General features: G+C 45.6%; 1 long non-coding RNA gene across 2 annotated transcripts; it reads left to right on the forward strand.

The window, feature by feature from the left end:
• LOC139362962 (uncharacterized) lies at positions 1–24429 on the forward strand. Of its 2 annotated transcripts, XR_011622631.1 has the most exons (4): positions 1–220; positions 20723–20911; positions 21033–21225; positions 22073–24429. It is a non-coding gene; the product is annotated as an uncharacterized lncRNA (long non-coding RNA). The 2 variants fall into 2 exon arrangements; XR_011622630.1 differs by lacking the exon at positions 22073–24429 and having other exon boundaries at positions 21033–21945.

A 24429-nucleotide genomic window follows, 5' to 3' on the forward strand; every position in this document is an offset into this window, starting at 1 on the left:
TGCATCTGCAGGGTGTGTGTCCCGGTCGCAGCCCCGCGCCAGCTGCAGCTCCTTGATCCGAGCCGGATCCTGAGCGGGAAACACGGGCTGAAGCGGCGGCGGCGGCCCCGCCCCGGGACTCCATTGTTGAGGCTGCCTCGGCTCTGTTGGCTGCTCAGCTGCGCTCCAATCACCCCAAGCGCCGCGGCGAGGAGCGAGTGCTGCGAGCCGGTGGCCTGAGGTGAGACCGGGCGACGGGGTCTCCGGAACGGGCGGGGGTCTCTGCCCCGGGTGTGGCGCCTCTGAGCTGGGTTCCGCAGGGTTCGAGGTCGGGATCTGAGGTTCCTGCGCCCGGGCTTTGTCTCGGCCTCGGGTGGCACCGGGGGCTTCGCGCCTGCTGCCATACCGCTTGGGCCCGCGCGGGGGTCCCGGTCGCCCTGCGGGTGGGGGCCGGTCCCCACTGCTCCCCGGCTCCCCGCGTCTGCCGCGGAGGGGACTGCATGGACCCGGGCGCTGGCTTCTGAGCCGAGATGGCGTCACTGCACTGTAGCGTGGGCGACCGAGTGAAACTCCGTCTCAAAAAAAAAAAAAAAAAAACCAAAAAAACCCTGGTACAGTATTTTACCCAGACTAGGTACGTGTAGTAGAGCCTAATGAAAGCTTAGAAAAAGATGACTTGAGAACTAGCCCAGCAGAGGAATCAGGTGGGATGTGTTGCTACTGAGTAAGTGAAATTTGCACCTGCTTTCTCCCAGGCCTCGTTGAGTTGTGTACAACAGAGAGCTCAGGTGTTGGGGGCAGTTGACCGGTTGAAGAATGCATTGCTATTATGTGAGGAACATTGGGCTTTGAAAAAGCAGAACTGGATCCACGTTCTTGCCTGGTAACTCTAACTATCATCTAGTTTGTAAAGGGGAATGCAGTTCACTGAAAAATTCTTATGACAGTGGGGAAAGGATTGGGGCGTCTGCATTGGTTTGTGTAATATAGGTCATATGAAAGAGCATTTAGGCTGGAGGGAGGCTTTTCATCTCTATAACTTTACTTTCACAGGACAATTCCATCATGATTTGAAGATTTTGGAGTCAAAACTACATTATTCTATGTGTTTTGGGGCAAATTTATACATACAATTTGCTTAAATATTTCAGATGATACAAGAATGTATGTGTGGGGTAAAAAGCTGAAATTTGCATTCCCCCTTCTCTAGAAGTAGCCATTGTGAATAGTTAAGTCTGTATTCCAGCTATTTTGTATACTATAAATACACTGTGAACATTTGAGTGTATATAGACATGTATGTTACACACAGTTTTAGAGATGGAATATTGCTCTGTTGCCCATGCTACTCTCAAACTCCTGGGCTCAAGTCACCCTCTCGCCTCAGCCTCCCAGAGTTTTGGAATTACAGGCATGAGCCACCACGCCTGACCTGCATGAGTATATTTACTAATTGCTAAGTTATTCTGTTCAATATGTGTTTATTGAACTCCCCCATGTGCCAAGCGTTGTTCTGAATACCTTATATGCACTAATTCGCTTAATTTTTAGAGCAGCTCTATTATTGTGGCCCTTTTACAGTGAGGAACCTGAACCACAGAGAGGCTGGGGACGTTGTCTAACATCACACAGCCAGTGCTGTTGGAATTCAGGTTTGAACCCAGACAGCTGGCTTCAGATCTCTTAGCTGGTATCATAGATGGCACACCCAAACCTTAGGGCCGCCTCCCAAGCCTTGCCTCTGATATGAGCTTGCCTGAGCTCTGCGAGAGCCGTGTATGTGACGTTTCTTTCCTCTTTAAGAACACAAGTCTTGAAATTGTCCCAGACCCTGGTAGGACCTCTTGAGGACCAAAAACAGGGATTCTTCAAGCCTGCCCCAAGGGCCAGATCTCTGATTTAGCTACTTGGAAGGTAGACGTGGAAGAGAGTAATTTTGCCAGAACAAAGTCAGGATGGCTGGGCTGACTCGGCCAGATGCAGTGGCTCATGCCTGTAATCCCAGCACTTTGAGAGGCTGAGGCAGGTGGATCACCTGAGGTCGGGAGGTCGAGAGCAGCCTGACCAACAAGTTGAAACTCCGTCTCTACTAAAAATATGAAAATTAGCTGGGCGTGGTGGTGCGTGCCTGTAATCCCAGGTACTTGGGAGGCTGAGGCAGGAGAATTGCTTGAACCCGGTTGGTAGAGGTGGCAGACAGCTAATATTACGCCACTGCACTCCAGCTTGTGTGACAGAGTGAGACTCCATCTCAAAAAAAAAAAAAAAAAAAAAGAAGAAGAAGAAGAAGAATGGGGAAGGGGAATGGCTGGGCTGACTCATAGGGAAGAGGCCCTACAGCAGCCGTAGGACCTTGGCCACTTGGGTGGAAAAGAAGGAAGGAAGAGCTTCACCCATGGCGGTGACCTAGACTGCAGAAACCACACTAAACATCCACATCCTGGAGCCTGGCCACCCCATTTGCTTCTCTTCTCCTTGGGTAGAGGGTGTGGGGAGCTTTCTACCCTGGAGGCTGAGCAGCGCAGCTTCTAACCAGGGTAGGCGTTGGTCTGTCCCTGGGAATACAGACAGCATTCTCATAAGCAGCCCAAATACTCCTGAACAGCTTTTTGTAGGGTGGGGCGGGGCGGGGCAGAGGGTGATTTTGACTCATAGGTACCTTTTCCACTTTCACTGCTGATAACTGTGTTACAGATTAAAGTTTTGTTTTTGATACTGAAGAGGGCTTAAGAGAGTGAGCTATTATGGCACATCTAAGTCTGCTAAAATAGAACCACGGGGTAGTGTAGGAAAATCTCTTCTAAATTATGGATGATATATGGTGAACGTTAGAAGCCATGTGTACCTAAGTTGAAAAATCAAAACATGTCTTGTATTTGGGTGACCCCGGTAAGTCTGGATGCCACTGCGCCTTGTGTGAACACAGGATGCTGAGGTGTAGGGATCAACAGGCTTTTCCTGGACGTCTTGCGCTTCTCCCTTGGGGTAAAGTGGGGTGGCAGTAGGAGCGCACAGCTGTTGGGCCCCTGATATTTGTCAGCTGGTTTACATGTGTGATTCCGTTTAATGCAATCTTGGAGGGAAAACTGTTTTATTGAAGAAGAAGATAGAGGCTTAGAGAAGTTAAGAAAATTGTTCAAGGTCACGTCATTTGTTTTGTTTTGTTTTGAGACAGAGTTTTGCTCTTATTGCGCAGGCTGGAGTGCAATGGCGTGATCTCGGCTCACCACAACCTCTGCTTCCCAGGTTCAAGTGATTCTCCTGCCTCAGCCTCCAGAGTATCTGGGATGTCAGGCATGTGCCACCACCACGCCAGGCTGATTTTGTATTTTTTTTTTTTTTTTGAGACGGAGTCTTGCTCTGTGGCCCAGGCTGGAGTGCAGTGGCCAGATCTCAGCTCACTGCAAGCTCTGCCTCCCGGGTTCACGCCATTCTCCTGCCTCAGCCTCCCGAGTAGCTGGGACTACAGGCGCCTGCCACCTCGCCCGGCTAGTTTTTTGTATTTTTTAGTAGAGACGGGGTTTCACCGTGTTAGCCAGGATGGTCTCGATCTCCTGACCTCGTGATCCACCTGTTTCGGCCTCCCAAAGTGCTGGGATTACAGGCTTGAGCCACCGCGCCCTGCCTGATTTTGTATTTTTAGTAGGGGTGGGGTTTTTCCATGTTGGTTAGGCTGGCCTTGAACTCCCATCCTTGGGTGATCCATCCAACTTGGCCTCCTCAAGTGTTGGGATTACAGGTGTGAGCCACCACGCCTGGCCAAGGCCATGTAATTTCTTAAGTGGAAAGATGAAGTATTTGATGAACTCAGAAGTTTGACTTCAAGGCCCTTGATCTTTCCATAACACGTGGTTCCTTCCCTGGTTTGTGGGGAGTGACTGAAGAACTCAAGGAAGCTGTGTTTTGTGGAAAGAGGACCTGAGGGGTGTATGGTCTTTCCAGGCTTGGAATCTGCCATGCTGGGCTTCTGAATTGTATAGCTTGGCCATATAGAGAGAAGCCCCTCATTTAAGACTTATTCTTTGGGGGAAATAAAGGAAGGCCACCCGCATGAGACAGGCAGAGGCGACTTTCTCAGAGCTGCTGTGGCAAGGGAGTGGGCACCGTCACTTGCGTGTGGCAGAGACTGACATGAAAGTGAGTGGCGGATGAGGAGTGGGGAAACTTCAGGATGGAAAAGAACGGCTCTCATTGGAGGCTGTTGTGGGGGCTGGAGGCAGCTGTGCAGAAGTGGGGTGTCCTATATGATTGGTTAGGGGCATATTTGGCTTTCTCTGGATTATCCTAACTGGAAACAGGGGCCAAAATTAGGGTGGCTGTCAGTTTTGAGTCAAGTCCTGGCCACGTGGGACAGAGTTGTGGTTTAGTTTCTGGGTTGTGGAGAGAGAGCAGTCTGGCTTCCTGTCTGATGTGCTAGCCTGGCTGGCCTCCTGGCTGTTGACTGTAGATAGGGGATTGGTTTCCTGGGTGGGCAGCTACAGGTTGTGATCTGAGTTCTGTCTTTATACATATGATCAGGCATGGTCTGTTTGTATATTCAGTCCCGCATTCTTCTTGTCAGTAAAAATATCAAATGACAAATTGGATACATTGGGAAGTTTTTAGATGTCTGTGTCCCCTGGAGTAAGTTTTCACGTTCACATTTAATCAGACTGAATATAAACAATTGGGCCATTGATCTTGAAGATTTAAAATAGGAAATCCTCAACAATACTACCTCGGCGCCATTGCCTCTGTCCACCGTTAGGGAATGTGTTTTCATCCACCGCCGGCTCATCGTCCACCAGTTTTGTGGTTGATCCAGTTCTCTATACGTCTTGTCTTGTGTGCATCTCATTGTTTGCTAGTGTTAGCTTTCCCCTTCGTCAGTGTAGTTTATTTGTGTAGCATCTGTTGGTAGGAAGTTATTTGTGGAATTTGTGAATGGAAGGGACCTTGGAGGTCTGCTAGGTCAGCCCAGTGATTTTCAAGATAAACGGAAATACAGGGAAATGTTCCATCTTTTTTGGTGGCAAAACCAGGAATAGAAAGCAGTGTCCTTTGTGCCACAATGTCATTGGAAGACAGCTCAATGCGGGCCTAAAATGCAGAGTAACTAACTTTCATTTATCTCTGCTTCTGACTCTTGTTATCAGATATTTTGAATTGACCTTAATGTGTTAGCAGAAATATGAAAAGTCCTGACTTGCTTACGTATAAGGTACTTTGTCGCCTACTCATTTGGTTGTTTTTTTCAACAGGATTGAAAAGACATTGTTCTAAACTGAATGTTTATGTCTCCCCCAGATTCTTGTACTGGAGCCCTAACTGCCTGTGTGATGGTATTAGGGGTTAGGACCTTTGGGAAGTCATTAGGGTTAGATGAGATCATGAGCGTGGGCCCTGGTCTGACAGGATTAGTGCCCTTAGAAGAAGAGAAACCAGGCCGGGTGTGGTGGCTCACACCTGTAATCCCAGCACTTTGGGAGGCCAAGGTGGGCAGATCACGAGGTCAGGAGATTGAGACCATCCTGAAACCCTGTTTCTACTAAAAATACAAAAATTAGTTGGGTGTGGTGGCACGTGCCTGTAATCCCAGCTACTCGGGCGGCTGAGGCAGGAGAGTTGCTTGAACCAGAGAGTCAGGTTGCAGTGAGCTGAGATTGTGCCACTGCACTCCAGCCTGGTGACAGAGCGAGACTCTGTCTCAAAAAAAAAAAAAAAAAAAAAAAAAAAGAGAAAGCAGAGAGCTCCCACTGCCCTGGTGTGAGGAAACAAGAAGAAAGGTGGCTGTCTGCAAGCCAGGAAGAGGTTTCTGTCCCGGAACTGAGTTGGCCAACACTTTGATCTTGGACTTCCAGCCTCCAGAGCTGTGAGAAATAAACTAATGTTTAAACCACACAGCCTATGGTGTTTTTTCTGGTATTTGCCTACGGTATTATGGCCATCTGATTTGACTGATACAGAGATGGTTCCAGAATACTGTAGCCTGTATCTAAGTTGGTGATGCCATGAAAATAAATGTGGTAGTTCATTCCTTTATATAAAGATAGCGCTGTGATCCCAGGGCCTTTGCTCATGTCTTAGTTGAGCCTTGTTTTCTTATAATAGCTTCCTAATTTCTCTTTTCCCCCTCTAATTTATATTATATATCTTGATTAAATCATATATGGTATGAGTTTATACTTTATGTCTATACAAACTTTTAGTGATTTTATTTCATTTGATTTGATTTTTGAGACATGCCCTTGCTCTGTTGCTCAGGCTGGAATGTAGGCATGCCATGACAGCTCACTGTAACCCTAAATTCCTGGGCTCAAGTGATCCTCCCGCCTCAGCCTCCTGAGTAGCTGGGACTACAGGTGTGCTATCCTGCCTAGCTAATTTTTCAAGTTTTTGTAAGAACAGAGTCTTGCTGTGTTGTCCAGAGTGGTTTCAGACTCCTGGCCTCAAGCAGTCCTCTCACCTCAGCCTCTGAAAGGACTGGATTACAGGCATGAGCCGCCACACCCAGCCCAGTGATTTTTCATTGTTAAGATCAAGGACGGGTTCCCTGGCTTGGCATTCAAGGCTCATGATCAGGGCGTGATATGCAAGTTTGGGTTTCAGTGTTTCCATTCCCGCCATCAGCCTTGCACTCCAGCTTGTTGCCTAAGCCCTGTTCTGAGGCCCAGCCTGAGAGCTGCACTTAGAATTTATACCTTCTCATCTCTTCATCGTCTTCGCCTATGTTTTTATCTCCATCTGGGACATCATCTCCACACTTCCGCCTCTTTAAATCTTCTCCATCCTTCAAGACTTGAAATACTCACTTCCTTTACATGATCCCCACTCTGACATCCAAGCTAGAATTAATCTTTCTTCCTTTGAACTCTGATAGTGCTTAATGTTTTTCATCCTTTAATTATACAGCAGTCCTATGTGTTAGATATTATTATTCTCCCAGTTTTTCATAGTTACTTTGAAAATATTTGCTGTAGTCATATATTTTGAATATGTAATATGACTGACATTCAAAAGGTCCTGGAGAGTGAAAGGCAGTCCTACTCCCATCACTGCCCTGTGACCACTGTTGCCAGTTTTTGTTTGTTTGTTTGTTTGTTTTTCCAAGGCAGTCTTGCTCTGTCACCAGGGTGGCGTGATGTCAGCTCACTGCAACCTTCGCCTCCCGGGTTCAAGCGGTTCTCCTGCCTCAACCTCCTGAGTAGCTCGGACTACAGGTGTGCGCCACCACGCCCAGATAAGTTTTGTATTTTTAGTAGAGACGGGGTTTCACCATGTTGGCCAGGATGGTCTGGATATCTTGGCCTTGTGATCCACCTGTCTCAGCTTCTCAAAGTGCTAGGATTACACACGTGAGCCACTGCGCCCAGCCTATGTGTCTTGTTTTTAAAAACACAGATGTTGGCATCAGATAAACACGGTTGTCCACCGGTAAGTATTTAGGTTGTTCCCAACCGTTTCGATTAATCAATGCTGAGTTGTGCATAATTCTTGCATATTTGCGTAAATATGTTCATAGGATGCATTACTAGAAATGCAATTGTGGGATCCAGGGTTCTGCACATTTTAAATATTGATGGGTGTTGCCGGATTCCATTCCGTTAGGTCCATACCGTTATCTCACTGTCAATATGTAAGGGTGCCTATTTCTATTTACTTGCCAACAGTTTCTTCTCAGCTGTTTTCTTTGACATCACACACACACAAATAGCCTCCTTGTTCCAAAAACATGGACATTTTACGTTTCTACTTAAAGTGTGCACACACTGACTGAAGCTCTGTGTTGCAGTGATGTGTGCTGCTAGGACTGTGGCTCTGTTTCGAATAAGCTACGCACGCTATGGCTTTCCAGTCAGGTGTTTTTTGTTTTGTTCATGCTGTTGCTGCTGTTGGGCTGTGTGAATTTCCCTCCACTGACCAGCCAGATTTCCTTTCCGGTGGATGGGCTTAGTGTCTCATCTGACGGACCTGTTTCCTGGTGATCTGGGCCGAGTGTCTCCATGAGAAGTTGCACCCATCTTCTCCAGTAGTGCATCTTTTCACAGCAAGCAAAACATTTTCACCACGTTTCCAGTGGGACAGGCACTAGCTCTTTTCTGGGCATCAGGAGACCTGGCTTTGTTCTGGTTCAAACAACAGCTGGTGAGTTACCAAAGACAAGTCGCATCTGGCCCCTGGTCCTTTGCTTTATAAGTAGAATCACAGTCCGAGTGGGCATCACTGCCCTGGTCTCTATGCGGTGCTGAGTGTTGTGGGGATGATGGCTAAGTGTCAGGGTGCATTTCCACCACTAGGGGATTACAGGCCAGCCAAAGACACAGGAGGAAAGCTAACAGCCCCGGGCAAGTACACACAACCAGGTACATTTTACCTTCTGTTTCCACCTTTTTCATGCTCCTACTTGTTTCTCCAGAAAAAAATGCAATAAATTTCTTTCAAAAACTTTACAAAAGCCATAGATGCTTATTGAAAATAGTTCAAATGATATGGAAGGCAGAAAGATACTGAGTGATTTTCTGTTGTGTGTTTGGATGAATGTGTCTTTGGGGTAGTCACTATTAACACTGGGTGTATTTCCTTCTAGATCTTTTCCAGTGTACCTACAAATATATATGTACACATTGTAAAAAACAAAATAGTACCTGATCAACATTGAGTCCCCCTACTCCCACTGCGCAGTCTACATGGACATCTTTTCATGGTGATACGGTGAGGCCTGATCGACTCCTTTTGTTCGCTGGAGTGGCAGGTTATAATAGCTAGAGGTAACTCACCTTCAGTGGGCATTTACCACGTGACAGAGTCTGTGCTCCAGACAGGCTACATGAAGTGGGTCTTAAGGCTTTTTACAACAATGCTATGGGTGAACACAATATTTGTTAATATTTTGCAAATGATAGAATTGCAGTAGAGAGAAGCAAAGCTGCTTGCTCAAACTCATGGCACGATTCCTGAGAGAGAGAGAGAGAACACTTTTAAAACAGTTGTTGTTATAATCAGGTGATTTACGATCATTCCAAGAAATAGTGCATTCAGTGAATACATTTCAGGGTCTGGTACAGTCTGGGAGCTGTTCCTGAAAATGCTCTGCGCTAGAGGTAAGGGAGTGGTCCATTGTCCCTGGGCTCCTAGTGCAAGGAGGGAGGTCCCGGGGAGAGGGGGCATGGAGAGGAGGTCTCTGAACAAACCTTGCAACATCCATTTCTGCTGAGTCTGGTCCGAGGTCTGGTTCTTGACATGTACACTTTTCAGAGATACTTGGTTTTGGTTTTTATCATGGCTCAGCTGAGCAGCCATGGTTTCAAACTGCCTGGAGATGTGGTCTGACAGGCCAGTGCTATGCCCATCCCTCCCGCTCCTGCAGGGGGGGAGTCATCCTGGGACTAGAGGGCTTCGCCTGTAATCAGCTCTCTCATAATAAGTGGATTTGATGCTGGTTTCGCTAGGTCAGGAAATTTCCCACTTGGAAGGAAAACTGATACTTGCTTTTGGGTTTCGCTGAGCAGCCACAGGGTTTAGAGCAGGGACTGGAAGTTTGTTGAGACACACGTGAGTGCACTCAAATATCTTCCATGAAACGTGGAAATAAAGACAGTGTTCCAGAGAGGTCCCTGGCTTTGGGATATAAATATTTCTGTAACAGAATGGCACTGGCTGTCTGCTGTATTTTTTTTCTCTGCTACTTTGGCAAGTTTTATTTGGGTGTGTGTCTCCTGTACAGAAGGTATGACATCAGTTTTTGCCACCAAGTATTTACAGCCGTTGGTGCCTCCATGTGGGTCACTTTTGTGCTGTGATTTCCTTCGGGAAAATTGTAGGTCTCCTACCCAAAGCACATTGCCCATTTCAAGGTGCTCCTGGTTTCTGAAGACCTGTGGCAGTGCCTTCCATGTGGGTGAAGCCAGCCGAGAAAGTACCCCTCCCCAGGAGGTGGGGACTGGTGATTTCCTGAGTGAGGAGGCCAGGGATGAGCCCTGGACTAGAACTTGTGATCGACTGCTTTTCCTTCCTCTCCTCTCCCTCCTATTTTGCCACCACCCCCACTTTTTAAAAATTTCTTATTAAAAATTAAGCAAGTATTTTGGTTTCCTTTATTCACTATTCTTTGCTAATCGTATGCAGAGTGAGCCTGGGAGAGTGGAAAGGAAAGTTGTACTTAGCTTCAGATGATCCTACCAGCCCCGCATTGAGGGGCTCCTGCCAGGTGGCATTGTCAAGTGGCGTTGTGGAGGTTCTCATTTCAGTCCTCAGCGTTAACCAGCAGAGGCAGGTGGTACTTATTCCTGGTTAATGTTGAGGAGGTTGAGCTCAAAGTGGCTAAGGGAACTTCCCAAAGTCACATAGGAAGTAGCAGAGTAGAACCAAACACAGATTGTCTCTGAATCAGGCAGGTCGTCAGATTCCAAAATGGGCTCTTAATTTTTGGAGGTCAAAAAGCTGAACAGACACAGGTATTTCTTTCTTCTTCTTCTTCTTTTTTTGAGCTGGGGTTTCGCTATGCTGCCTAGGCTGGTCTGGGCTCAAGCTGTCCTCCTGCCTTAGCGTTCTGAGTGCTGGGCTTACAGGTTTGTGTCACCACACCCAACCGAACAGACATTTCTTTAAAGAAGATGTACAAATGGCCAAAAAATATGTGAAAAAAAAATGCTCAGTATCACTTATAATCAGAGAAATGCAAATCAAAACCACAGTGAGGTATCATCTCACCTGTTAGGACGGGTATTATCAAAAAGACAAAAAATAACAAGTGCTGGTGAGGCTATGGAGACAAGGGAGCTCTTACACACTGTAGTGGGGTGTGCACTAGAGCAGCTGGCTGGGCGCGGGGCGCACGCTGACATCGCAGCACTTTGGGAGGCCGAGGCGGGCAGATCACCTGAGGTCAGGAGTTTGAAACCAGCCTGGCCAACATGGTGAAACCCCGTCTCTACTAAAAACACAAAAATTGGCTGGGAGCGGTGGATCACACCTGTAATCCCAGCACTGTTGGGCGGCTGAGGTGGGCGGGTCACTTGAGCCCAGGAGTTCAAGACCAGCCTGGCCAACGTGGTGAAACCCCATCTCTACTAAAAAATACAAAAATTTGCCGGGTGCTGTGGTGAGTGCCCGTAATCCCAGCTACTCTGGAAGCCGAGGCATGAGAACCCTGGAACCCGGGAGGCGGATGCTACAGTGAGCAAGCCGAGATTACACCACAGTACTCCAGCCTGGGCAACAGTGAGACTCTGTCTAAAAGAGAAAAAAGAAAAAGAGTAAGAGTAAGCTAGGGCACCCACTATGGCAAACAGTATGGAGGGTCCCCAGAAAACTGCAAATGAAATTACAGACTGATCCAGCAGTCCCACTACAGTGTAGATACCCAAAGAAAAGGAAATCAGTGTCGGAGGGGCATCCGCACCTCTATGTTTCCTACAGCACTGTTCACCATAGCCAAGATATGGAATCAACCTCGGTGTCCAACAGCAGATGATGGATAGAGAAAATGTGGTCTTTATACACAGTGGAGTACTATTCAGCCATAACACAGGATGAAGTCCTGTTATTCTCAGCAACATGGATGGAACTGGAAGATATTATGTGAAATAAGCCAGGGACAGAAAGTTACACACCACATGTTCTCTTATGTGGAAGGTAAAAAGGAGTGGATCTCATGGAAGTTGAAAGTAGACAGAGGATCCTAGAGCGTGAGAAGGGTGGGGGAAGAGGGAGATAGGGAGAAATTTGTTAAAGGATACAAAATTATACTTGGATAAGAATAAATTCTAGTGTTCTATAACATAGGATGACTATAGTTAACAAGAATATATAGTTTCAGGCTGGGAGCGGTGGCTCATGCCTGTAATCCTAGCACTTTGGGAGGCTGAGGTGGGTGGACCACCTGAGGTCAGGAGTTTGAGACCAGCCTGGCCAACGTGGTGAAACCCCGTCTCTACTAAAAATACAAATATTAGCCGGGCGTGGTGCTGGGTGCCTGTAACCCTAGCTATAAGGGAGGTCGAGGCAGGAGAATAGCTTCAACCTGGGAAGCAGATGTTGCAGTGAGCCGAGATGGCACCACTGCACTCCAGCCTGGGCAACAGAACATGACTTTGTCTCAAAAAAATATATATTTATAGAATATATAGTTCCAGATAATTAGAGGAAGGATATTGAACGTTACCAACACAAAGAAATGATAAATGTTTGAGATGGTGGATATGCTAATTATGCTGATCACATACATTACATGTATTATAACATCACTATGTGTACTCCATACATATGTACAATACACAATTATGTATCAATTAAAAAAGAAAAAGCTGAACTTAGATTGGAATGGTTATGAAGTAGCTAGCTTTTTCATATTTTTGATATAGATCCTAGGCATTTATTTTAAGTAAACTACCCTTGGCTTCAGGAAATGTGTAGTATTTGAATTTTAGCCTTGCATTTTATAATACAGAGAAGTAAAACTGTAGGCTTGCTTTAGATACAGTCACAGGGGTTTGCAGTGATGACTTTTTTATGTCATAAGGGGGAAATATCCTTTTGTAGGCATACATGCTCATTTTTCTCCCTCTTACACATTTTTAGTTGTTGTCCAGGTATTATGATACTTATGTAAACAGTATGTGATATCTTAGGTAGGAATCAGAATTTTAAGGTAAGAGTACTTAGAGCTATGTATTTTTAAATCTTTCAAACTGGACATTTTACATGTCCATTATATAACTGAAATTAAATTTTCAAAAAGACAATGCCTGTCTTTAATATGGGTGATGCTCTAGCATTTTTTTTTTTTTTTTTTGCTTTTTTTTTTTTTTTTTGGAACAGCATCTCACTTTCTCCCAGGCTGGAGTGTGGTGGTGTGATCATGGCTCACTGCAGCCTCAGCCCCATAGGCTTGAGAGATCCTCCCACCTCAGCCTCCCAAGTAGCTGGGACCACAAGTGTGCAACACCATGCCCAGCTAATGTTTAAAATTTTTTGCAGTGGTAGGGCCTCCCTCTGTTGCTCAGGCTGGTCTGGAATTCCTGGGTTCAAGTGTATCTCCTGTTTCATCCTCCCAAAGTGCTGTGATTACAGGCATGTGCCACTGCCTGGTCCCATGTAAGTGGGATGATGACTTGAGCCTAGGAGTTCCACACCAGCCTGGGTAACATGGCACAAGACCCTGTCTCTACAAAAACTAACAAAATTAACTGGGCATGGTGGCACCTGCCTGTGGTCCCAGCTACTCTAGGAGGCAGAGGCAGGAAGATAACTTGAGCCCAGGAGTCGAGGCTGGAGGATAACTTGAGCCCAGGAGTCGAGGCTGCAGTGAGCTCTGATCTTGTCATTGCATTCCAGCCTGGGTGACAGAGTGAGACCTTGTCTCTTAAAAAAAGTTACTGGCTACCTGATTATTCCTAGGAAAAAAACCTGAACTCTGATCTAAACCTCATACCTCATACAAAAATTAACTCAAAATGGAGCATGGACTAAAATGTAAAATGCAAAATGAAGATGAAAAGAGGAGCTAGAGACTGGGAGAAACTATTTGCAAACCACATGTCTGATAAAGGACTCGTGTCTATAATATATAAAGAACTATCCAAATTCAGCTGTGAAACCAAATCATCTACTTTGAAAATGAATAAAACACCTGAAGAGACATTTCAGATAACATATAAGCACATGAAAAGATGTTCAACATCATGAGCCATCAGAAAAATGCACACTAAAGCCACGTCCCTACACACCTATCAGAATGCCTAAAATAAAAAGTAGTAACAAGAGCAATGCTGGTGAGGATGCGGGGAAACGGAATCACTCACACTTGGCTGGTGGGAATGGAAGATGGTACAGCCATTCTGGAAAACAGCTTGACAGTTTCTTAAAAAACTCAATGTGCAATTGCTGTAGGAGGCAGCACTCACATTCATGGGCAGTTATCCCAGAGAAATGAAGACTTATGTTCACACAAAAGCCTATATGTATCTGTTTATAGCAGCATTATTTATAGAGGCTAGAAACTGGAAACAGCCCAGAGACTGCTCAGCAGGTGAATGGTTAAACAAACTGGTGAACCTAGGCCCCAGATACCACTCTGCAGTAGTTAATGACATCCTTGTTCATCAGCCTTTCAAACTAGAAACCACCATCATGCTTAATCCCCTTTTATCCATCCTGGGTCTGAGTGGGTTTCATTTTGCATTTCTTTCCAGTGCATTTTGCCTCTGTCCTTTCTGGTTGCGCCTCAAGCCTCATTTGAACTGTTGTAAGAGCCACCGAATTGTTTCTCTGCCTCATCATGGAATCCTTTCTTCACTTCATGCCCCGCATTGCCATTGGAACAATCTTTCCAAAACATGAACAAACTAACTTAAAAGAAATATCCCAGGTAGCCTTCCAAATAAGTATAAGCTTTCTGTTAGAAGTTTGACTTCTTGTCTATAGGGAACCTCAGGACTGTAGAGAGATGGATTTGCTGTCTGCATTTTAAGATCAGGCAGAAATCCCTGGAGGGGCCCATGTGGAATAGTGGCACAAATACTGGTTCTAGAATCAGAAGCCCTCATATCCTGCTTCTAACACTAGCTGGATGTTCTTGGGAAAGTTTTGGTTTCAAACCTCAGTATGAGGAAGCATCCTCAAGGGATCACACAAGGCTGCTGGGAGGAGCGGATGAGGGGCCATGGTGAACATGCTGTGTAATCCGTTGAAGCACGTCGTATGTGTGAGAAGTGGAGCTGTGTGGATAGCTGTTCTGGAATCAGTGTATGAAAACGATGGAAAGCACATTTGTAGTTCTGCCTGATGATACCACTGGGCACCTGGGTTGTACACGCCTGCAACATGGGTGAGGCCCGGGTCAGTACAGCTCACAGTTTGGTTTTCATTCAGTTTGAAAGACCCGAGAGGACCCTTCCCCCTCCAGCTGTAGGAAGGAGGCGGCTGTCTCCTGCTTATATTTGGTGGGATTGTCTGTGGCTCCTTAGGGACAGGAATGCAGGAGTGGGGGAAGAAAGCCGGCCTGACTGCTCGCTAGTCAGCCTTCCCCCAGGGAGGAGTGGAGGGGTCATTTCGTGGTAACTTGCCAAGTCTTTCTTAACCCATCTGCTCTTAGAAATGACCAGCATGACAAGTAAAAGACCCGTTAGAGACAGATGGGCTGTGTGTCCCGTGCGTTTATGGCTTTGTGGCCTCAGAGCTGCCCGAACTCGATAGCTTTCTGGGGAATGGTGGGTCAGCCAAGGGGCTGAAAATAGTGAGAGGAAGAAAATTCACCCTCGTTGCTCTGGTCTGGGACCAGATGACTGAGGAGAGCGGCATGGAGGGCCCAGCCGAGGGGTCCCTCTCAAGCACGCCCTCACCACAGTGGGAATGCGGGTCTCAACCTCCCTAGGCCTCCGTGATTTCGTCTGTCACATACTCACCTCCAGCAGGGATGTCTATGGTGATGAGATGAGGGAGCATCATAGCACATGTGGCACTTGGTAGGCTTGTGGTGAGTGGACGCTGGCGTCAGTGGAACAGGAGACTGGGCACTGCGTGTGGATGCACTCATGTGCTCATGGCATGGGTGGACAGAGGAGAGAGGGACGCTCTGCAGTTCTTCTTTTGGTCTGTCACCCCGCTGTTGTGAGCAGAATCCGTGAGTGTATTCTGTTGCCCCAGTCAACTTGGTAGGCCGATTGCTCAATTTTCTGCTTCCACTTTTGATTTCTTAAGAATGGGAAAACGAATACTTCAGTACTGTTCTGGTTGATGCCATACATTCCTTGATATCACCTTAATGCTTTTTAATTTCTATGTATTTTGGATGTTGGAGTTTGCCTGACATCTGTGTTTTTATGCCTCATCCTCTCGCATAACTGTTGGCCACACCAGAACCAGAGAGAAGTGACCAGACTGATTGGTAGCAGGGCTAGGACTGGAATTCCCCAGGCTTTTGACGCCCAGCAGGCTCTGTTTTCTGTATTGCACTGCTCTTCTCTATTTCGATCCCTGTTAAGACAGTGGGTGTGAAATGTAGCTGGGCGCTTTTGGGGGTGTGTTAGTGAAAGGACACAAAGATAGATGTGTACCCGCCCCCCACCCGCTACACCCTTGTTCTGCTCTCTAATCTTTGCACATACCAGAGATTTCGTAAGTTCTGTGAGTACCTGGTTTTCTGCACGTACCAGAGATTTTGTTTTGCACATACCAGAGATTTTGTAAGTTCTGAGGCAAGGTCACAAGACGTGTTTAAGTAAGATAAACTCTTGCTGCCATAAACCTGCTCTCCCGCCTCAAAGTTTGAACCAAAATATCAGAAATGGCAGGAACCAATCATAGTTAGCCAAATCGCCTTGTTCAAACACTAGCCAATCATATATCTGATTTGTATAATAACTCTATGCCCACTTTTCTTAGACTATCTAACATTGTTCGGAGCTGAGTGGGAGAGCTCTCCTGCCCGTCTCGTTTCACGAGCGAGGGAGAGTTCCAGGTTCGAACCTGTAATAAAGATCCTTGCTGCTTAGCTTTGACTCTGGACTCTGGTGGTCTTCTTCGGGGAATAAACGGTCTGGGCATAACATTAGGAGGGTGGCAGATGCCTCAGACTGGCATTTTCCCCTGATTCTGAATTCTCATGGCTCAGAGTCAGTCTCTAGGCTACTGACCGGGAAGATACAGGAAGCTGTTCTGTATGGCAAACTATGCCAGGGCATTTTTTTCACCTGGCAATTTATTTGGTTTGGACTGGAATAAATCTCTGATATTGGTTTCTTTGCCAACAGTATTAGGGAGTGGAGCCTGACTTGTTAACTTAGCCCGATTCATAGTGCTTAGAATCTCAGTGAGTGTGTGTTGAACTGAGCGGAAGTGTGAGAGCATCTTGGACAGTGGTTTGGAAACCTAGCTGCATCTGGGGGGCTGTGAAAAAAGCATGCGTGCTTACTCCCGACCAGTTGAAATAGAATCCGCAGGAATGGAGCCTACGCAGCTATAGTGCTGTTAAAAACCCCCAGGTGGTTCTGATATACCATAAAGGTTGAGATGCACTGATCCACAGTGAATTGGAGTCCTGGCTCATAGACATGCCTTATGCTTTCACCAGCTTAGAATGGCTCTTGTGCTTTAGAACTGTGAAAAAAAAAAAGTGTTATGCAAACAAATGTGGAAATAGCCTAAATGCCACATCCTGTTACTACCTGTCATCAAGTATATTTCCCAGTTATTCACTCTATTCTGATCTCTACCCATTCCACCTTTTCTTCATGGAACAATAATTTGACAGTTGGTTATGCAGAACCAGAGTAAGTCTAGTTTGATTGGCGGGAAACGATTTTGGGTATGAAGTACTCTTTAGGCATTTATTGAACTCTTGTTTGTACCACCGCTGTGCTGAACAGTTTATAAATATTACTTCTTTAAGCAAGGCCTATGGAGTCAGGCTGCCTGGGTTTTGCTAACTAGCTGTGTCATTTGGGGCAAATTTTTAAGCTTATAAAAACCTGACTTTCATCTATGAAATGGGATGACAAGGGGTCATTATCATCCCACAGGATCATGCAAATGTGTGTGTAAAGTGCTTAGTTTTGTGCCTAACACATAGTATCTACTTAATAAAGTTATTATTACACCATCATCATATTTAAATGTAAATATTAGGAGCCAATAAATTTGTAAAAGGTACTATACCTTTACCCCTTGAACCAAAGACTACTTTAGTTTTAAGTGGTTGGGTTAATTTATCACTTAAATATTGGCCTCTTGAATACCTTGAATTTCAATTGAATGTAGCCAGAGAATTTCATAATTGGACCATTTCCTCTGGAATTTGGAGCTTTGTTTGTTTGTTTGGTTTCATTTCCTACACTAAGCATGGGGCTGTGCACACCTTTGTGGTGACTTCTGCTACTGGGGAATCAAAGCTTCGTTAGCTTCTTTGGAGGAAATGATCTTGCGCTATATGAAGCACTCAGACTTCGTTAACTATGTACCATCCAGACAAGACCAGGTGCTTCCCATGGCAGCCTGTCCTTTTCTTAGCTCTCTCATCAATCTAGCCTATTCCTTCTATTCCTCTTTATACTAGAACTTCTCTTTGAACAAGGAATGTTGTTTTGTCACTGCCAGGTCCCCAGCAATTAGTAATGCCTAGCACATACTAGGTGCCTCCTGAATGTTAATAGGTGATAATCTAGCAGAACACAAGATAAACCCGCTGGTTGAGATTTAAGCTGTGTGGTGTGAACGCTGCATTGGCAAACTTATTAAATCAATTTTGTTAATACAAGTTTAACATATCTTAGTAACTAACTTAGTTCAGGAATCATTTACTGAGTGTCTTCTAGGCCAGACATTGGGGACAGAAAGGTAATAATATATGATCCCTGCCTCATGCGCAGGAAGTCTAGTGCGATGGAGACACACGTACCAATGGCTGCCATGGAATATGGTGAGTATTAAGATAAAGGGGCACCCTGTGTGCCCTTGGAGCACAGAGCAGGGCTTGTGTTCTGAGAACATGGGCTCCATGTGAAAACACAGTTTAAATTAGTTATTATTATTATTATTTTTTTGGAGACAGAGTCTTGCTCTGTCATCTGGGCTGGAGTACAGTGGTGTGATCTCGGCTCACTGCAACTTGCTCCCCCCAAGGTTCAAGCAATTCTCATGCCTCAGCCTCCCAAGTAGCTGGGATTACAGGTGTGTGCCACCACGCCTGGCTAATTTTGCATTTTTAGTAGAGATGGAGTTTCACCATGCTGGCTGGGCTAGTCTTGGACTCCTGACATCAGGTGATCCTCCCGCCTCAGCCTGCCAAAGATCTGGGATTATAGGCATGTATGTATTCATCCTTTTAAATATCTGCGGGTAGCACTTAACTTTAAATGGGTACTAATTAAACTATTGAATGGCTTTAGTATGGATTGAATGGCTTTGCTGAGGCCTCATTTTTAATTTCCTTCATTAGAGGAAAAAAAAAAAATGCAGGTTGAATGTCCCTCATCCAAATTGCTTGGAACCAGAAGTGTCTCAGATTTTTTTCCATTTTTGGATTTTTGTATATTTGTATTGTACTTGCTGTTTGAGCATCCTGAATTCAAAAATCCAGAGTCTGTGCTGTTCCAATGAACATTTCGTTGAGCATCACATCGACACTCAAAAAGTTGTGGATTTCAGACTTTCTGGTTAGGGAGACTCATCCTGTATGGGTGCTGGATTATCGCAGGAGTTCTGGACCAGAGGTTAGGTGACTAGACTTTGGTTTTCACTTTGTTACTAAACAGGCTGTTTTCTTCCATAATCTCAGCTTTAGATCCCCCGGTTGTCAAAGAAGGGGATGGGCCATCTGATGTTTAAGGCCTCTGTTAGTTCTGACTTGGAGACACCTGGCTTCAGTTCATCTTCCTTAGGAGTGGACAAAGAACATGGGAATTTTGAAATTGTTAGTCAACATTTACGGGGTCTTTGTAGCCTGGTTTTGGGTAAAGGTCATCTTTAGTGAGCCCAGGGAGAAGCACTGGTTTAGCTGTCAGCTGAGAGGGGTAAGTGGTCCTATTAATTTTCCTCTCTGTTAGTGGAAGCATTGTTAAGGGTCAGAACGTTAGTGGAGCTGGCTGGAAAGAGGAGAGGAACTCACTGTTACAGGTTATATTGAAAGTCTTTACAGTCAGTAAATGATTTTTATGATATGTTTTTCAGGATTTCAGTGTTGTATGATTTCTCTGTGTTAAGCACAGGATCATGAACATCAGCAAAAACGAATGCTCTTTTTTTTTTTTTTTTTTTTGAGATGGAGTTTCATTCTTGTCGCCCAGGCTGAAGTGCAGTGGCAAGATCTCAGTTCACTGCAACCTTGGCCTCCTGAGTTCAAGCGATTCTCCTTCCTCAGCGTCCTGAGTAGCTGGGATTACAGGTGCCCGCCAGCTTGCCCAGATAATTTTTGTGTTTTTTTTTTTTTTTTTTGAGACGGAGTCTTGCTCTGTCTCCCAGGCTGGAGTGCAGTGGGTGGATCTCAGCTCACTGCAAGCTCCGCCTTCCGGGTTTATGCCATTCTCCTGCCTCAGCCTCCCAAGTAGCTGGGATTACAGGCACCACCACCTCGCCTGGCTAGTTTTTTGTACTTTTTAGTAGAGACGGGGTTTCGCCCTGTTGGCCAGGATGGTCTCGATCTTGTGACCTCGTTATTCACCCGTCTCGACCTTCCAAAGTGCTGGGATTACAGGCTTGAGCCACCGCGCCCTGCCTAATTTTTGCATTTTTAGTAGGGACGGGGCTTCGCCATATTGGCCAGGCTGTTCTTGAACTTCTGACCTCAGGTGATCCTCCTGCCTTGGCTTCCCAAAGTGCTGGGATTACAGGCATGAGCCGCCACGCCTGGCCTTGAATGTTCTTTCTATGGGAATCTACAAAAGCCAGCTTTTGAGTCTAGTGGCAGAAAACCTCTTCATTGTTTAGCTGTGCTGTGAGCGTGGAGGGCTTCAAGCCCAGCTGAAAAAGCTGTAGTATTTTAGGTCAGTTGGCTGTCTTGGAGAACTTAATGAGCACTGGACTGGAGTGATACTGTCAGAGTTCATGAGCGGTTTGAGGCTCTCAAAGCCTAGATACTGGGGTTGCCCAAATACATCGGCTGGACTCACTATTTCTCTCGGGAGTCGGGAGGTGGAAAATGCTGTGATCTTACCTCTGCTCTTAATTTTACAGTGCTTTTACTAATGGTAAGAATGATTTCCTATGTTTGTATTTTACTTCGTAACTCACAGAGAATTTTAAAATCCATGATCTGATTTTATTCCCTCAGCAGTTCTGTGAAAAAGGCAGAGCAGTTTTCATATCTTCTGTTTTCCCGTGATTCTCTTGTGGCTCACAGAAGCTAAGAGCCTTCACCAAGGTCATAGGGTGAATGAGTCGCAGAGCTGGGAGTAGAGGCTCAGGCTTCTAAGGACCCTGTTTCTTCCTTGATACCTCGCTCTGGTGGCGCTATGCTCAGGTAACTGCGCATGCTGGGTTTGGTCTTTTGTAAATCCCTGCCCCATTTCGGGGGAGGTTCTTCGGAGGCTTCTATTCCTTTTGGAGCATTTAAGTATCTTGTCCTCTCTCCCGCCTCCTAGATGCATGGGCATTTCTGCAGGCCCCCAGGCTGGCCCTTGTGCGTGGGGGCGTCTCCTGCCTCCACGTTGTTTGCACGCCCCCTTCTGAAGGTGCTCTTCCTCGCATGGAGCCCCCTCGTGCCTGCCTCCACACTGCAGGCTGTTCGGTAAATGTTACTGACTCAGCATCGTTGTTTTCTAGAAATGGGACAGGGTATGGATGCCACGTTCTTTTCTGTGTGAAGTCTGCGATTGTATCCTCTTGCCTTCCCCGTGTGTGCTCCTTCCCCGTTGTCGCTGTGCTGAGGTCATCTGTGTTCCCTAGGGTGCCTCCCTTGGAGTCCGGGCTGTAGCAGACATGCAGCCAGTGCTCATGGCCTAAATGAGAGGAAGACCAACAGAGCCATTAAATCTGGAAAATGACAAGCGAGGGAAAGGAATTTTTATTGAAGGCATGTGAAAAAGAAATCTTTTTAGAAAAATTGACCTGCTTCTCAACTGGAGTTGAATTTCAGCTCAGAAAAGCAGCTGTGTGCCCAGAGGGCTTTGGGATTTCAGTTTGTGACAGATGAATTGAATTTGTTGTTGTATGAATGTATTACCCTTTTGTGGTTTTATTAGGCCTTTCTCCCAAATGGAATCGATTTTTCTATAAAAGTCACACTTTCTTTTTGAGAAGTGTAACACTAATTGTATGGGATGGTTTCCCAAAAGATTACCTGCCAGGAACCAAACACACTGCCTCTGACTCACGGCCCCTGATTTCTTTGTTTGTTTGTTTGTCTCTTTTTCTTTTTTTTTTTTAAATTTATTTATTATTATTATACTTTAAGTTGTAGGGTACATGTGCATAACGTGCAGGTTTGTTACATATGTATACTTGTGCCATGTTGGTGTGCTGCACCCATCAACTCGTCATTTACATCAGGTATAACTCCCAATGCAATCCCTCCCCCCTCCCCCCTCCCCCCTCCCCATGATAGGCCCCGGTGTGTGATGTTCCCCTTCCTGAGTCCAAGTGATCTCATTGTTCAGTTCCCACCTGGTTTCTGCTTGTGCAGCTGCAGGGCAGAGAGATACGCTCGAGGTGAAATCAAGACGCATGTCTGCATCTTCTCTTTCTTGACTGCTGTTTCATCTCTGAGCTGGCCTGCCTTCAACATCTAGGAGCTTGGTGGGTGTAGACACATTACGGTATGGAGGAGGGATACGGTGTTGCCACAGCCAGGAGACTCGCTGAAGTCTCTGTTCTCTTCCTGCTCACTGCTCTGACTTTGTATGAGTCACATTTGTAGGGCTGTGCACAGCGGCTTACACCTGTAATCCCAGCACTTTGGGAGGCTGACCTGGGAGGATCTCTTGAGCCCAGAGTTTGGAACCAGTCTGGGCAACATGGTGAAACCCCATCCCTAGAAAAAATAAAAAATTAGCCAGGTGTGGTGGCTCATGCCTGTAATCCCAGCTACTGGAGAGGCTGAGGTGTGAGAATCACTTGAGCCTGGGAAGTCAAGGCTGCAGTGAACCATCATCACGCCACTGCACTCCAGCCTGGTCAGAGCAAGACCTTGTCTCAAAACAAAAACAAAAACAAACAAACAAAAACCCATTTGTAATAGTGGCAGTGGTTAACTTTTGAAAGTTTGGAGAAAAGTTCGTAAATAACCTGTGACCATGGACAACTTACTTAGCCTTTCTATGCCTCAGTTTCCTCATCTATGAAAAATGAGAGAATATGGTACTGATCTTACAGGATTTCAACAAGAACCAAACGAGATCAAACTCAGAGCCTGTGTTTGTGAGTGCACACTCAATGTTATTATTTCAACATTTTAGAGGAAAAAGAATGCTAATGGGTCATTATGACTAAACATAGTCTATCACTGGCGTTACTCATAGTATTGGAAGGAACTTGAATTCCATATAGATAGTGTGATGGAGAAAGTATTTTGGGCATTGGCAGTATTTATTCAAAGAACAAAGGACGTGTCTGTCCTGTGTGGAGAGCCGTTTCCGCTTGTTTCTTTAAATGCTATGGGAAAAGCAGTCGACCTTGTGCTCTCTGCCAGACAGCTTCAGTCTCTGGGTATTGATTTGGCCAATTGTCACTCGCTGTCATCATGGCAACAGCAGTGGAAGGGACAGCTTGTCTTGCTTTGCATTTTCGTGTGTTTGTGCTATTTATAGACAATTAAGACATGGAATCCTGTTTATGGCAAGCTGGCAAATTCAGCAAAACATGGAAAAACCTGTTAGCACAGTTTGCACGTGTGCGGGCACAGAGCAGCCAAATAAACACATACATTTTCCTGTATTTTAAAAACTCTCTGGGGAAAAAAAAAGAAAAAGACATTAAACCATTGCCCAGATGGCTTATAGAGCTAGAGCTTTTTCCTTGAAGTACATGAGTATGGCTGTCAGACATCTGAAACCCCAAGCCATCCTAAAACATCATTTTGATGCTACCCCCTACCCACCCTTTTTTTCCATTTGTAAGGGACAAGGATCCAGGAAGGAAAGTATCAGCTTACAAAGGCTTTTGTTACAATTAGTTGTTCATGTTCTTTCATTTGGTATCATATTCTCTGTTTACATTTTATTTTTATTTTTATTTATTTATTTTTTTTTGAGACAGAGTCTTGCTCTGTCACCCAGGCTGGAGTGCAGTTACATGATCTCGGCTGACTCCAACCTCTGCCTCCCAGGTTCAAGTGATTCTTGTGCCTCAGCTTCCTGAGTAACTGGGATTACAGGTGTGTGCCACCACGTCCAGCTAATTTTTATGTTTTTAGTAGAGACAGAGTTTTGCCATATTGGTCAGGCTGATCTTGAACTCCTGAACTCTGGTGATCTGCCTGCCTCAGTCTCCCAAAGAGCTGAGAATACAGGTGTGAGCCACCGCGCCCTGCCGTTGTTTCCATTTTGTAAACACTAGCGTCACCCCAGTGTAGGGTGGCTAGGGGTATTCTTCTTTCCTGTTTCCTGGTGTATTTTCCTCTATAGCATGGATCACTCTTTAACATACTTTTTGGTTGTCTGTCTCTACCTACAAAAATATATGTTCCCTGTTATATCACCAGTGCCTGGCACGTAGATAGTCAGTCAATATTTGTTGAATGAATGAATGAATGAATGGGCTGAAAGAACCTTATTCTTCTTTCTTCTGTCACTTCACACCATATGCTTTTGGAAAATGCTATGTGAACAGGGATCGTAAGCAGCAGAGGTTACACACATGGCTGTGGGATAGCCCATCATCCTCAGATACTTGTCTGGAAGGAGGTGGAGTACATGAGTAGAAATGATACAAGATAACTTCTTCAGGAATTCAGCCAAGTGTCACAGCTTTTCACATAGGCATGTGATGTTTGTGTGTGTGTGTATGAAGAGCTGTGATGGCCTAGAATCACGGGCCTTTAGA

The sequence above is a fragment of the Macaca nemestrina genome, chromosome 4 (assembly GCF_043159975.1).
Source record: "Macaca nemestrina isolate mMacNem1 chromosome 4, mMacNem.hap1, whole genome shotgun sequence".
Taxonomy (NCBI): domain Eukaryota; kingdom Metazoa; phylum Chordata; class Mammalia; order Primates; family Cercopithecidae; genus Macaca; species Macaca nemestrina.